At 37.6% G+C, this 15,097-nt stretch overlaps 1 protein-coding gene across 10 annotated transcripts in view; it reads right to left on the bottom strand.

The window, feature by feature from the left end:
* DLG2 (discs large MAGUK scaffold protein 2) overlaps positions 1-15,097 on the bottom strand; it is a 2,175,949-nt gene that overhangs the window by 1,428,287 nt on the left and 732,565 nt on the right. The gene's annotated exons all lie outside the window — the stretch shown is intronic.

Raw genomic sequence — 15,097 nt, 5'->3', positions numbered from 1 at the left:
ATTCTTACCATAATTAGTTGTTACGAAAGTTAACCTAAGACAATGGAAGATTGATTCAGATCCAGAAGAAGGGAATGCTTGTGATCTACTGGGATAGAGTCCATTGTAAAGGCAATAAAAAGAATTACTTTTCACACCGAACAAACATCAGATTCTTCCTGAAGTTGAGTGGCCTTTCTGGACTTCCAAATGGCTATGGATTTCTCAAGGACAACATGCAGAGAATTATGTACATACTTGTAAAACAGAGTGTAAAAGAAAAAAGCAAGCATTTAAATAACTCCTACCATGTGCTAATTAAGCATTTTACAAAAAACTAGAATACATACAGGCTGAGAGGTACAACCTCTTGTACAAAATAATAAATGTGCTTATCTGGAAAGAAATGCCTTTATATATTTCTAAAACTTATAATTTTAGGGAGGCCTTAAGTGACTTTTAATATAATGAAATAACCATTTGAAATGGTTAAAACCATCGAAATTATTTGCAACAGCAATTTTAACACTGAAAATACAGGACCAATAGACAATGCTTGATCTGCTGTGATAAGGAAAATATATCATTTCCCTAAGTTATTTCCAAACTCAAAGTTTGAACTCCAAATCTATTCTGAGAACTCAATAAAGCTAAACAGAGAGAAAGTTTAAGTACCCACCACTCCCCACCTCCCAACCCCTGTTGCATTTCTGCCTATTGATAGGCAGACTGGAAGGTAAACCCCTCTTCTCTCTCCTGTCCTCATCCCTGAGATTATAAAGCTTTGAAATATCCTTTGCTTGTTGGACAGCCTGTCTAAACCCCTACAACTTTTTTTTTAGTCCAACCACACAGCTGGAACTGGCTGGTGTAAGGCAAAATGGGGCACATTGTGGGAAAAAAAATGGATGGTAAAGTAATGGGGAGATAGCTGCTCTCTCAGGAAAGATTGTTGTGAAGGGTGGAGAGGTGCGGCGTTAAGTAGGAATGAGAAGCATGAAAAACTTTTTCTTGAGGAATATATAGTAAATATAACTTCTAATGAGGATGCTGTAATATGCTCTGTATGAGATTTGGAGTACTACAAAAACATAAATGCCAAGGGTGTATATAGTCTTTTATCAGTAGGAAACAGAGAGAGATTAAATATTAAATAAGTTCTTTAGCTCAATGTTTCCTAAACTGTATCTCATGGAATACTCGATGCCTTGAAAGATATTAAAAGAAATAATTTAGAAAAAAATGTTTGTCATGAAATAAGTTTGGCAAATGCTGACTTCCTATTGCTTTAATAAGCTAATATATATGGTACATCTCCAAGAGAGGGATACAGTACCTAGAGTTTACTAAACCTACTAGATCTTGAATTGCTTTTCCATTTGAAAACAAAAACAAACTATCTAAAGACAACCTTGTTCCATGGAACACTATTCAGGAAACCCTGTCTTATACTCACTGTGATCTAATTGTACTACAGTCAGATTTCAACTCGAAGAAGGCAAGAATCATTTTGTTTCGGTTATTACTGTATCCTCAGTGTCAACTATATAGATGGCACTCATCAAATAGTTATGGAGCTAGTGCTTAGAGCCTGAAGTCTGGAGAAAGAGAGTTGTTGTTACTAGCTGTACATGTTGACTCTGACTCATGGTGATCTTACATATAACAAAACAAAACATTGCCTGTTCCTGCACCACTTTCATGATTGTTGGTATGTTTGAGCCTATCGCTGTGGCCATGTAGTTACCCCATCTCATTAAGGGTTCCCCTCATTTTTGCTGACCCTTTACTTTATCAAACATGACATCCTTTTCTAGCAATTGGTCTTTCCTGACATGTCCAAAGTGAGCTAGCCAAAGTCTCACCATCATTGCTTCTAAGGAGCATTCTAGTTCTATTTATTCTAAAACTTATTTGTTCATTCTTCTGGAAGTCCAGGGATATTTATTATTCTTCACCAATAGCTCAATATGAGTGCACCAATTCTTCCTTTGTCTTTCTTTTTCATTGTCCAGATTTCACATTTGTGTGAGTTGATTGAAAAGACTATGGCTTGGGTCAGGCACACCTTAGTCATCAGAGTGATAGCTTTACTTTTTAGAACTTTAAAAAAGTCTTTTGTAGCAGATTTGCCCAAAACAATATATTCTTTGATTTCTTGACTACTTCCTCCATGGACACTGATTGTTGATACATGTAGAATGAAATCACTGACAACTTCAATTCCTTCTCTATCGCAATGTTGTTTATCAGTCCAATTGTGAGGATTTTTGTTTTCTTTAAATTCGTATGCAATCCATACTGAAGGCTGTATCTTTGACCTTCATCAGTAAGCTCTTCAAATCATCTTTATTTTCTGCAAGTAAGGCTGTGTAGTCTGCATCTCACAGGTTGTTAATGAGTCTTCCTCCAGTCCTGATGCCATATACTCCATCTTAATGGATTATTTATTCAGCATATAGCTTGAATAAGTAAGGTAAAAAATATAACCCCATCATACGCTTTTTCCAATTTTAACCCATGCAGTATTCTATTGTTCTGTTCGAAAGACTGCCTCTTGATCCCTGAACAGATTCCGCATGAGACAGGCCTAGAAGCCAATTTTTCTCAGTTGCTTTTTGATGGGTGAAAATTTAGGCAACTAATTTAAACCTTCTAGGGCTCTGGTTCCTCATCTATAAAATGGGGATAAAAATAGCTTTTTCTTCGGAGGGCTGTATATAAGTTGTTCCCCAATTTAAAGAGCTTAGCACAATAACCTGTACCCAAGAACTCTATAATAAATGATATCTGTAGTTACGTTGTTGTTAATAGTATGTAATAACTTGTCCTAGTACATACAATTTTTTAGTAGCAAAGCTTGTCTGGGAAGCAGCTATCCGTTATAAAGGCTATTAACATTGAATGTGTTTTTAATGCTATCAAATCACTGAATACAGATGTGACAATAAGGTGATCATGTAAGTCATAGTAAAGAGTGATCTAAGTTGATACCTGGCTACCTCTTCTCTAATTTACACTGGAAAAATATGAAACTAAGTAACAAAAACTCAAATGGCCTTAAACTTCTCCATGCTCCTAAATCATCTTTGCTACTCAAATAGAATCAAGAGCCACAGCCTGAGAATACAGAGGAGCAGGAACTCTGAACTCAGAAATCCTGTTCTTCATTTTTGCCTCACTGACTTACCCTGAGGCAGTTACTGAGTATTTTTAAGCCCCGTGTTCTCATTATTTCTGTAAAATATGGGCGATTTTTACAGGATTCATTCCTATAAGGGAATCAGTAATTAATAAGTGTACAAGGGAGTCTGAAAATACAGGCCAGTAAAAAATATTTAATGCTTAACCAGAGTTTTACCAATAGCTTTAATACTATAGTTTTTGTTACATTAGTGAATGGCTTACATCAGAATGGAATTGGTGGGGTAGAGGTGGGAGAATGAGTATTATTTGGGGGCTGGCGCGCCAGTCTCTGGGCCTCCTTTTAATTCCACCACAACAATCTCTGACAGAGAAGAGGGTCTCCGTTTTATAAATCAGAAAGCTCGGGTTCATGAAGATAAACAAACTTGCCCAAAGACCCAAATACAGAAAAACCAGGGTTTCAAACAACATCTAATGGACTTCAAAGTCCCTATCTTTTACTACTGTAACATTCCCTATTATCAGTTTTAATTCATTTCTTTAACTCTCTATGCCAAAGATTCTTTAGCCAAGGCCATTCAAAAATGATGAAGACAGCCTTTGCCCTCAAGGATATCATGGGGAGGGTATTCAACAACCCACCTCACCTCTGAGCAATGCTTTCTGCAATGTAAGAAATCTTTTGTATCTTCCATTTCTGACAGCATATAATGCTAGGTCATAACACTAATTTTATTTCTTTTGTTAAAAATCTGTAATATTTTATTTAAGTGTGCTCTACACAAAGCTCTTGAATGAATAGCAGATACCTAATGTCCATAGAAAATACACTTCCTGCAGCTCATATTTGACAAAGGACCAGTGTCAGTCAATTGGGGAAATGATAGTCTTTTTAACAAATGGTGCTGGCATACCTGGATATCCATTTGCAAAAGAATGAAACAGGACCCATACCTCACACCATGCACAAAAACTAACTCCAAGTGGATCAAAGACCTAAACATAAAGACTAAAACGATAAAGATCATGGAAGAAAAAATAGGGACAACCCTAGGAGCCCTAATACAGGGCATAAACAGAATACAAAACATTACCAAAAATGATGAAGAGAAACCAGACAACTGGGAAATAAAAACTGGGAGCTTCTAAAAATCAAACACCTGTGCTCATCTAAAGACTTCACCAAAAGAGTAAAAAGACCACCTACAGACTGGGAAAGAATATTCAGCTATGACATCTCAGACCAGCGCCTGATCTCTAAAATCTACATGATTCTGTCAAAACTCAACCACAAAAAGACAAACAACCCAATCAAGAAGTGGGCAAAGGATATGAACACACATTTCACTAAAGAAGATATTCAGGCAGCTAACAGATACATGAGAAAATGCTCCCGATCATTAGCCATTAGAGAAATGCAAATTAAAACTACGATGAGATTCCATCTCACACCAACTAGACTGGCATTAATCCAAAAACACAAAATAATAAATGTTGGAGAGGCTGCGGAGAGATTGGAACTCTCATACACTGCTGGTGGGATTGTAAAATGGTACAACCACTTTGGAAATCCATCTGGCATTATCTTAAACAGTTAGAAATAGAACTACCATACAACCCAGAAATCCCACTCCTCGGAATATACCCTAGAGATACAAGAGCCTTCACACAAACAGATATATGCACGCCCATGTTTATTGCAGCGCTGTTTACAATAGCAAAAAGCTGGAAGCAACCAAGATGTCCGTCAACGGATGAATGGGTAAATAAATTGTGGTATATTCACACAATGGAATACTATGCATCGATAAAGAACAGTGACGAATCTCTGAAACATTTCATAACATGGAGGAATCTGGAAGGCATTATGCTGAGCGAAATGAGTCAGAGGCAAAAGGACAAATATTGTATAAGACCACTATTATAAGATCTTGAGAAATAGAAAAAACAGAGAAGAACACATACTTTTGTGGTTACAAAGTGGGGAGGGAGGGAGGGAGGGAGGGAGAGGGCTTTTTATTGATCAATCAGTAGATAAGAACTGCTTTGGGTGAAGGGAAAGACAACACTCAATACAAGGAAGGTCAGCCTAATTGGACTGGACTAAAAGCAAAGAGGTTTCCGGGATAAAATGAAAGCTTCAAAGGTCAGCGGAGCAGGGGCTGGGGTCTGGGGAACTTGGTTTGAGGGGACTTCTCGGTCAAAGGGCAAAATAATTCTATTATGAAAACATTCTGCATCCCACTTTGAATTGTGGCGCCTGGGGTCCTAAATGCCACCAAGCGGCCATCTAAGATACATCAATTGGTCTCAACTCACCTGGAGCAAAGGCAAAGGAAGAACACCAAGGTCACACGACAACTAAGAACTCAGGAGACAGAAAGGGCCACATGAACCAGAGACCTACATTATCCTGAGACCAGAAGAACTAGTTGGTACCCGGCCACAATCGATGTCTGCCCTGTCAGGGAGCACAACAGACAACTCCTGAGGGAGCAGGAGAGCAATGGGATACAGACCCCAAATTCTCATAAAAAGACCATACCTAATGGTATGACTGCGACTAGAGGAATCCCAGAGACAATGCTCCCCAGAACTTCTGATGGCACAGGACAGGAACCATCCCCGAAGACAACTCATCAGGCATGAAAAGGACTGGTCAGTGGGGAGGGAGAGAGATGCTGACGAAGAGTGAGCTAATTAAATCAGGTGGACACTGGAGAGTGTGTAGGCAACTCTTGACTGGAGGGGGGATGGGAAGATAGAGAGAGAGGGAAGATGACAAAATTGGCACGAAACGAGAGACTGAAAGGGCTGACTCAATAGGGGGAGAGCAAGTGGGAGAAGGGAGTAAGATGTATGTAAACCTACATGTGACAGACTGATTGGAATGGTAAATGTTCACTTGACGCTTAATAAAAATTAATTAAAAAAAAAAAGAAAATACACTTCCCACCAAGTATATGCTTATGAGCGTGCTTGGCTAGATATTCATGAATTATATATATTCAATTATATTTTTGTGAATAAAAAATTTGTAATGAAAAGCACAGAAAGAAATGGTCTAAAATGTGCACATGCTCAAGTTGGTGGGTCTCCAGAATTCCATCTTATTACCCTTTAACATAGTCTTGAAGTCTCTGAGTTTAAGTAGAGAATAACTCAAAATCGTGTGGAGACTGTAGGTCAAATTAAGAAGATCACTGAATATATGATTTGGAAGATGTTGGTGAGAAGGTGAGGTCATGGGAAGGGAAACAAGGTGGATGACCTTAAATCAAAATAAGAATACCTTGCAACCCTTACACATTCCCCTAGATGGCTCCCTGGGCCGAGCAGCTCCCTATCACCGACAACTGCCCTAAATCTCGATGTGCTTATTTTAGCTCATTTGTATTCAGAGTCAAACAGGCAGAAAGAAGCAAGAAGTTCAATCCTTTGTGATTTCATGAATCATCAGACAAGTGCACCATGTGAAGAAGGAAGATAGAACATTGTCCCACAGTTACAGAAACTGTCACTTAAATAAACCATAGGGCCATTCAGGGGAGCCCCAATACTATTAAAAAAAATAAATTAAAAAAAAATACTATATAGGCAGTTAAACTATTCATATAAGCAGGGTAGCCCTGACAACCCTGCTGGTGTAGTGGTTAAGTGCTACGGCTGCTAACCAAAGGGCTGGCAGTTTGAATCCACCAGGGGCTCCTTGGAAACTTCATGGGGCAGTTCTACTCAGTCCTATAGAGTCACTATGAATCGGAATTGACTTGACTGCACTGGGTTTGGTTTTTATGGTTTAGCCCTGACAAGACTCATCCTCCAGCCTTCACACAGCAGAGACATAACACCTTTGCTAGAGCAGTGGTTTTCAAAGCATGGTTCCCAGACCAGAAGCAAGAGCAGCATCACTCGGGGACTTCTTAGAAGTGCAAGTTATGGGGCCTCACACTAAAAAAACCACACTAGACCTAGGGAATAAGAGCCTGAATCAGGAGCTTGTGTTTTAACAAACCCTTCAGGTGATTCTGATGGTCTCCAAAGTTTGAGAACAGAGATAGAAGAACATTTACGCATACAATCAAAGAGAAGACTATTTAGTGCATTGCTCTGAGTACTTTTTTAATCATGAAAGAAAAAAATGTGACTTTCAGCCAAGCTCCTATTATGAATCAGACACCTGATGTTTCATTTAACTCCCATAACCTCACTAGGTACATACTGGATAACCACATACCTCAAATTACCATGGCATAAGCCACCACTGAATTTATTAGCAATAATTAGCCTCACCCAAAGTGCTCTCCAGCTGTTTTATTCATAGTTCCCTAATTCCCTGGCGTACACTAGGTTCACTAAATATATTTTAGCCACCACCACCATCATTATCACCACTGCCCTCAGTATTATTCATCTGTATAATGGCGATTAAATAAATATATTGCAGGGATTTTGAGTGAAGATACATGAATATGATATGCGTAAGGCAGCTAGCAAAATACCTAGCAAACAATACATACAAAATAGCTATATGAGTCATGGTTAATACTGGTGATCTCAGGTAGATAGAAAGAAAGGGCCCCTACCCACATACCAGAATCTCTGACCATCCTTTCCACATACCAGAATCTCTTGTCATCCATCCCTAGGTATATAAATGTCCTCTGGATCTTCTCTGCCTCTTCCTCACTCCTCTCAGATGGCCCCATCTAACTCTCCTCAATTTCTTCCCTCATTTTCATTTCTCTTCCACTAGCTTTCAGTTAACTTCTTCTTTTGCCTGCTATCCTATCTCTAGTCTCCAGACAGGATAAATTTAAATTGGGAGTTGAAAAAAAGTAAGTAAATTAAATAACATGTATGGCCATTTTTTTTAAGGTCATTTTGGCAGCTGGGTGGGACAAACAGTTAAGCACTCGATTACCATATTTTTATGCAAATAACACAGACCTTCTACATTTGTTTGCCAACTGTGCCCTCCCCCAATGAAGTATTTTCATAAGTGTAATAGGCTAATGTTTTTAAAGCAACATGTAAAAAAAAATTGGCAGAGCAGAGCTTATGAAAATACCTCATGGGTGAAGGACTCAGTTGGCAAACAAACATAGAATGAGTGCATTATTTATGTAAAAATATGGTACTAGCTGAAAGGCTGGTGGTTTGAACCCACCCAGAGGTCATCAGAAGCCAGGCCTGGCAATCTGCTTCCAAAAACCGCATAAGTTTTTTAAACCCTAAGGAGGACATTACGTTGAGCAAAATAAGTCAGTCATTAAAAAAAAAAACAAATATTGCCTGTTCTCACTGCTATGAAATCACATGAACAAGTAAATATATAGAAACTAATGTTCATTTTCACAACTGGACCAATAAGCAACATCATGGTAAATGGCGAAAACATCTACGCTGTTAAGGATTTCATCTTCCTTGGATCCACAATCAAAGCCTATGGAAGCAGAGGTCAAGAAATTAAAAGACATATTGCATTGGGCAAATCTGCTGCAAAAGAACTCTTTAAAGTGTTCAAAAGTAAAGATGTCACTTTGAGGACTATAAGGTGTGCCTGACCCAGGCCATGGTATTTTCAATCACCTCATTTGCATGGGAAAGCTGGACAATGAATAAGGAAGACCAACTAAGAATTGATGCCTTTGAATTACAGTGTTGGCAAAGAATATTGAATACACCACAGACTGACGGGAGAACAAATAAATCTGTCCTGGAAGAAGTACAGCCAGAATGCTCCTCAGAAGCAAGGCTGGTGAGACTTGTTCTCACATATTTAGACATGTTATCAGGAGGGACTAGTCCCTGGAGAAGGACATCATGCTTGGTAAAGTGGAGGATCAGTGAAAAAGGGGAAGATCCTCAGCAAGATGGATTGACACAGTAGGTTGCAACAAGGGGCTGAAACATAACAAAGATTGTTTGAGGATGGCACAGACCTGAGCAGTATTTCGTTCTGTTGTACATAGAGTCGCTATGAGTCAGAACCAACTCAACAGTGCCTAATAACAACAATGACAATGTCCATTAGTGGTTACCAGGGATGGGGGGAAGATGATTCATTCTCTAGAAAGTAGACATTTGTTATTTCGGGGGACAGGAAAGGTCACAATGAATGAGGGTTAAATGTACACAACTTGATGAAGGTAAACAATGTTACTAAAAGTACATAAGAAAAAAGGACCTGTTGGTAATTGCTACAACATATATAATTTTGAAACAACAGCAAAATCAACCCAAAAATATGTGTGGGGATATATGTATGTATGTAGGCATATATGTGTATGTCATTGTTATTGTTAGGTGGCATCGAGTCACTTCCAACTCATAGTGACCCTATGTACAACAGAAGGAAACACTGCCTGGTTCTGATCCATCCTCACAATGGTTGTTATGCTTGAGCCCATTATTGCGGCCACTGTGTCAATCCATCTCATTGAGAGTCTTCCTCTTTTCTGCTGACCCTCTACTCAATTAAGCATGATGTCCTTCTCTAGGGACTTGCCCCTTCTGATAACATGTCCAAAGGGTGTGAGAAGTCTTACCATTCTTGCTTCTAAGGAGCATCCTGGCTGTACTTCATCTAAGACAAATTGTTTGTTCTCTTTGCAGTTCATGGTATATTCAATATTCTTCGCCAACACTGTAATTCAAAGGCACCAATTCTTCTTCAGTCTTCCTTATTCATTGCCCAGCTTCCACATGCATATGTATACATGCTTGTGTATGTAAACCGTTGTTGTCGAGTCGATTCTGACTCATAGCAACCCTATAAGATAGAGAACTGCCCCGTAGAGTTTCCAAGGAGTACCTGGTGGATTTGAACTATGACCTTTTTGGTTAGCATTTAACCATAGCACTTAAACACTATGCCACCAGGGTTTCCACTTGTGTATATAGGTGTATATGCATCTATGTGACTGTAAGCACATATATTCATATATACAATAAAACACATAAGGGGCACCATTATGGATACTCCTTAGACAAACCAAACACCTCATAGGATTGGATTTCTGGGTTTGAGGGATTAGGACCACAGTCTTGTGGGACATCTCAGTCAATTGGCATAATCTATTTCATAAAGTTATGTTCTACATCCTAGTTTGGTGAATAGTGTGTGGGGTCTTAAAAGCTTGTAAGAAACCATCTAAGATACAACTATTGGTCTCCACTCATCCATAGCAAAAGAGAAAGAAGGAAACCAAAGGCTCAAAGAAGAAACTGGTATATGGACAAATAGTCTACATGAATCATGGCCTCATCTACTCAGAGACCAGAAGAGCTAGATGGTGCCTGGCTACCACTACTGACAGTTCTAATCAGGACCATAATAGAAAGACCCTGATAGAATGAGAGAGAAATGTGGAACAGAGCTTCAAATTCTTAAAAAAAAAAAAAAAATACCAACTGGACTGGTAGAGACTGGAGGATTCCCAGAGACTTTCACCCTGAGATACTCTTCAATTCTTGAACCGAAACTAACCCCTGAGGTCACCTTGCAGCTAAATAACAAATTGGCTCAAAAAATAATGACTATCACCTGTAAGTACTATGTTCCTTTAAAAAATCAACTAGATTAAACCAAACAGTCAACCATTACTTTAAAACAAGATGAGGATATAAAAGGGCAGCGAAACTAGATTAATGGAAACAGAACAACCAGGATGGACATAAGAATGTTCGGGCATTGTGAAGAATGTAACCAATGTCACTAAACAACTTGTATAGAAACCGTTGAATGGGAACTTAAACTGGTGTGTAAACTTTCACCTAAAACACAATAAAATATTATTTAAAAAAAAAAAAGCCCTAAGGAGCAGTTCTAGTCTGCACACATGGGTTGCCATGAGTTGGAATCAACTTGACAGCAACAAACAACAACAACAACGTGGTCATTTTAATTTTTAAGTCTGTTACGTGTAACCTGTAAGGACATAAAGAAAATTATGTATTTAAAAAGATAGATATATAGATATAGATTAGATGGAGATGGAGATAGAAATAAAGATACAGATACAGACATAGATATAGATGATATAACCCAGTAACCAGCACCATAGAGTCGATTCTGACTCATAGGATGATATAGATATATAAAGTAAGTTATTCATTGTTTGGCAGTGCATATGTTTAAAAGACTGTTTTGGTTATATCATTTAATATATTACTTATGTGAGCATTTTCTCTGTTACTTGAAGTGCAAAATGAATTGATCAGTATGCAAATATATGTAAATGAAAGGAATATACATATTAATATTGTTTTGAAGAACAGTTGCATTTTAAGATAAAACGAATTTTCACAGAAGCAAGTACAGATAATATTATTCCAATCACAGACTTATTCATGCAGCAATTACTATCATGCTGCTTTTAAAAAATTATCTTACCACCAGAATACTCTCGGTTAACCTATGATCATGCCACAGAACATTCCTAGTGGAAGCTGAATGGCTTAGTGAAAATAACAGCAGACTTGAAATTCAGATATCTGGATTTGAAACCTGGTTCATCTAATGTATTCCCTGTGTGAATCTGACCATTCTGTGTCTTCAAGTTTCCTCTTTTATAAAATTAGAATAATTTTATGTATTTCCTAGGATGTTTGAATGACTGATTGAATGAATGAATATATGTTACGTATTATGTATTTGGTACAATTTTAGGTGCTTGGGGACAATAATAAAGCAGACAGAATTCCCTGCTGTGCTGAAGCTTATATTCTAGTGGAGGACAAAGACAATAAACAAATAACTATATAATGGATATACAAAAATAACATATATCAACGAACAACTTGTTAGGATAAAATAAAGTAGTCACTAAACACTGTGAGTCAGAATCAACTAGAAGGCATCTGGGAATGGCATGCGATGGACATCTCTCTGCCTTCATCTTACAGACTTTTCAACAGAATTCCTTCCTATTAAAACACTTCCCTCCCTATTGAAACTCTTTTCTCCCTTGGCTTCTGATACCCCACTTTTCTGGTTATCACTGTATATCACTCTAAGCTTCTTCTAAGATTTCTTTGCTGGCTCCTTTTCCTCTTCCTGACCTTCAAAAGTTGAAATTACCCAGGTTCAATTCTAGGCATTCTTCTCTTCTTTATCTTTATTTCTCCTTAGGCAATCTCATCTAGAATCTCATGATTTAAAATACCATCTACATTCTGATTAATCTGAATTTATATCTTCATTCCTAAAGTTTCTTTTGACCTCTAGGCTTGTACATATACTTCTTTTCTTGACATATCTACTTATGTGTCTAATATGTCTCTCAAACTTATAATTTGATAAACAGGAAGCCAACAAAGGTTTTAAAAGAGTTACATCAGCTTGGACTGAAAGGGACTGAGACAGTTAAAGAAAAGAGGCATCTTGGTCTCTAACTTTCTATAAGCAGAAAAGAGGAAGAGAAAGCTATTTGCAAACCTAGCCTATTTTTTATGGAAAAAAAAAAGATGACTCAGAGGAGAGTCAAGTGCCCAGTTGATAAAGATTAAAAACTCAAGAGAATTACTCCCGGGGAATAAAACTCGTCTCTAATCAACAAATATTCTCTGCTCCCAGAACAGTGAATTGATTACATTTGCTCAGCTAAATTTCAGAATTAATAGGAGCCAATGAATGTGATGTAGAATAGGAGAAAATTTTTGAAAATAGTATATCAAATAAGGGTTTAGTGTTCAGAATATATAAGGAACTCTTAACAATTTTACAAGAAAAAGACAACCCAATCAAAAATGAGCAAAGGACTTAGAGAGTTATTTCACCAAAGAGGATGTGCAAATGACCAATAAGCACATGAAAAGATGTTTAACATCATTAACCATTAAAACCCACTGCCATTGAGTTAATACCAACTCATAGCAACCCTATGGGGAAATGCAAATCATAACCACAATGACATATCACTTCATACCCACTAGAATGGCTATAATTTAAAAAAATGAAAACAATAGATATTGCTAAGTATGTACAAAAAATGGAACATGCATTCATTCCTGGTAAGAGTGTAAATTATATAGCCACTGTGGAAAACAATTGACAGTTCCTCAAAATGTTAAACACAGACTTACCATATGATTCAGAAATTTCAGCCCTAAGGGATATACTCAAAAGACTGTAAATCAGGAATACAAACAGATACTTATAGGCATGTACACTGCAGCACAATTTATAGTAGTCAAGAAGTAAAAACAGCCTAAATGCCCACGAACAAATACACGGATAAACAAAATGTGGTACATACGTACAATGGAATATTATTCAGCCATAAAGGGAAATGAAACCCTGATACATGCTACAACATGCAAGAACCTTGAAAACATTGTGCTGAAATAAGTTAGTCACAAAAGGACAAATATTGCATGATCTCACTTATGTGAAATATCTAGAATAGGCAAGTGCATAGAGACCAAAGTTTATTAACGGTTACCAAGGTTGATCGGGGGGAGAGGAAAAGGAGACTTAGGGGACACCGAGCTTCTGTTAACGGTGATGGTTTAATTTGAGAATGGACGAAAGTGATTGTTAAACAACATGATGAACATAATAAACGCCACCAAACTGTGTGTATGAAGGTTGTTGAAATACCAAATATTTTGTTATGTGTATATTTGCCATAAAAAAGGCAAAGGATTTGAAAAGATACTTCTCCAAGAAGATATACAAATGGCCAATAAGCTCATGAAAAGATACTTAACATCCTTTTCATTTCTCAAATCAAAACCACAATGAGATACCACCTCACACACACTAAACCAAACCAGTTATCATCGAGTTGCCAAATCATGGCGACCTCATGTGTGTCACAGTAGATCTGTGCTCCATAGAGTTTTCAATGGCTTATTTTTCAGAAGTAGATCACCAATCCTTTCTTCTGAGGTGCCTCTGGGTGGACTTGAACCTCCAAACTTTTAGTTAAGCAGTGGAGTATGTTAATCATTTGTATCATCCAGGGGCTCCTCATGTATACAAGGATGTTTATAAGGTAAAAGACACATGACAAATGTTATCAAGGATGTGTATAAATTGGAATCCTCATAGTTTGGGGTGGTAATGTAAAATGATAACAGCTGCTTTGAAAAACAGTGCAGAAATTCCTCAAAAAGTTAAATATAGAGTTGCCATATGACAGCAATTGCGCTCCTGGTTATATACTTAAGAGAACTGAACACAAACACTTGTAAAAAAAAAAAATGTTTATTACATCAATATTCACAAGAGCCAAAAAGTAGAAACAACCCACATGTCCATCAATAGATGAATGGATAAACAAAATGCTATATATCCATACAATGGAATAGTGTTCAGCCATTAAAAGGGATGAAGCTCTGATACAGGCTATCACATGGATGAACCTTAGAAACATTATGCTAAGAACCAGACACAAAAGGTCACATACTGTATCATTCTATTTATATCATATTTCCACAATGACCAAATCCATAGAGATAGAAAATAGATTAGCTGTGGCCAAAGGCTAGGGAGACGGGAAAAAGGGGAGTAGACACTAACGGATATGGGGTTCTTTTGGGGTGATAAACAAGGTCTGGAATTAAAGAATGATGATCAATGTACAAGAAGCCATGGTGGTTCAGTGATTAAAGTGATGGACTGCTAACCAAAAGATTGGCGGTTTGAAACCACCAGCAGCTCTGTGGGAAAAAGACGTGGCAGCTGGCTTCCATAGAGATTCACAGCCTTGGAAATCCTATTGATCGCTATGCGTAGGAACCGAGTCAACGTCTGTGGGTTTTTTGTTTTGTTTTGTTTTGTTTTGGATCAATGTACAACTTTGAGAATATACTACATAAACCATTGAACTGTATACTTTAAAATGGTAAACTTTATGGTATATGAATTATATCTCAATAAAGCTGTTATTTAAAAAACAATTGAGCAAAAGTCACTGAGATTTGGGGGTGTTTGTTAGAGCAGTTAACCTATCCTAACTAA

Source organism: Elephas maximus, chromosome 7 (assembly GCF_024166365.1).
Source record: "Elephas maximus indicus isolate mEleMax1 chromosome 7, mEleMax1 primary haplotype, whole genome shotgun sequence".
NCBI lineage: Eukaryota > Metazoa > Chordata > Mammalia > Proboscidea > Elephantidae > Elephas > Elephas maximus.
Note: the sequence above shows the minus strand (reverse complement) of the source record. Positions and strands in the feature narration are given on the sequence as shown.